General features: G+C 41.3%; 1 non-coding gene across 1 annotated transcript; it reads right to left on the bottom strand.

Moving 5' to 3' along the window:
• Positions 1 to 499: 499 nt before the first annotated feature.
• LOC127739859 (small nucleolar RNA R71) lies at positions 500 to 607 on the bottom strand. Its single transcript, XR_008000601.1, has one exon. It is a non-coding gene; the product is annotated as a small nucleolar RNA R71 (small nucleolar RNA).
• Positions 608 to 1,170: the final 563 nt, after the last annotated feature.

Here is a 1,170-nt window from a genome sequence, read left to right as displayed (position 1 = left end):
CACTGAACCTGAAAGGACCTTGAAGCGAAAGCTAAGAGAAGCTAAAGCACCATTCTCTGTAGAGGACCTAACAGAAATCCTCAAAGAAGAAGACATGGCAGCCGAAAACAACAACAATGCCAACAATGCAAGGAAGGTGTTGGGTGACTTTACTACACCTACTCCCGACTTCTATGGGAGAAGCATCTCTATCCCTGCCATTGGAGCAAACAACTTTGAGCTTAAGCCTCAATTAGTTTTTCTAATGCAACAGAATTGCAAGTTTCATGGACTTCCATTGGAAGATCCTCATCAGTTTCTAGCTGAGTTCTTGCAAATCTGTGACACTGTCAAAACCAATGGGGTTGACCCTGAGGTCTACAGACTTATGCTATTCCCTTTTGCTGTAAGAGACAGAGCTAGGATATGGTTGGACTCACAACCTAAAGAAAGCCTGAACTCTTGGGAAAAGCTAGTCAATGCCTACTTGGCAAAGTTCTTTCTACCTCAAAAATTGAGTAAGCTTAGAGTGGAAGTCCAAACCTTCAGACAAAAGGAAGTTGAATCCCTCTATGAAGCTTGGGAAAGATACAAACAATTGATCAGAAAATGTCCTTCTGACATGCTTTCTGAATGGAGCATCATAGGCATCTTCTATGATGGTCTATCTGAACTGTCCAAGATGTCATTGGATAGTTCTGCTAGAGGCTCTCTTCATCTGAAGAAGACGCCTGCAGAAGCTCAAGAACTCATTGAAATTGTTGCAAATAACCAATTCATGTACACTTCTGAAAGGAATCCTGCGAACAATGGGACGAATCAGAAGAAAGGAGTTCTTGAGATTGATACTCTAAATGCCATATTGGCTCAGAACAAAATATTGACTTAGCAAGTCAATATGATTTCTCAAAGTTTGTCTGGAATGCAAGCTGTACCAGGCAGTACTAAGGACGCTTCATCTGAAGAAGAAGCTTATGATCCTGAGAACCCTTCAATGGAAGAGGTGAACTACATGGGAGAACCTTATGGAAACACCTATAATCCTTCATGGAGAAATCATCCAAATCTCTCATGGAAGGATCAACAGAGACCTCAACAAGGTTTCAACAATAATAATGGTGGAAGAAACACGTTTAGCAATGGCAAGCCTTTTCCATCATCTTCTCAGCAACAGACAGAGAATTCTAAGCA

This window comes from Arachis duranensis, chromosome 6 (assembly GCF_000817695.3).
Source record: "Arachis duranensis cultivar V14167 chromosome 6, aradu.V14167.gnm2.J7QH, whole genome shotgun sequence".
NCBI lineage: Eukaryota > Viridiplantae > Streptophyta > Magnoliopsida > Fabales > Fabaceae > Arachis > Arachis duranensis.
This window is presented reverse-complemented; position numbering and strand designations above follow the sequence as displayed.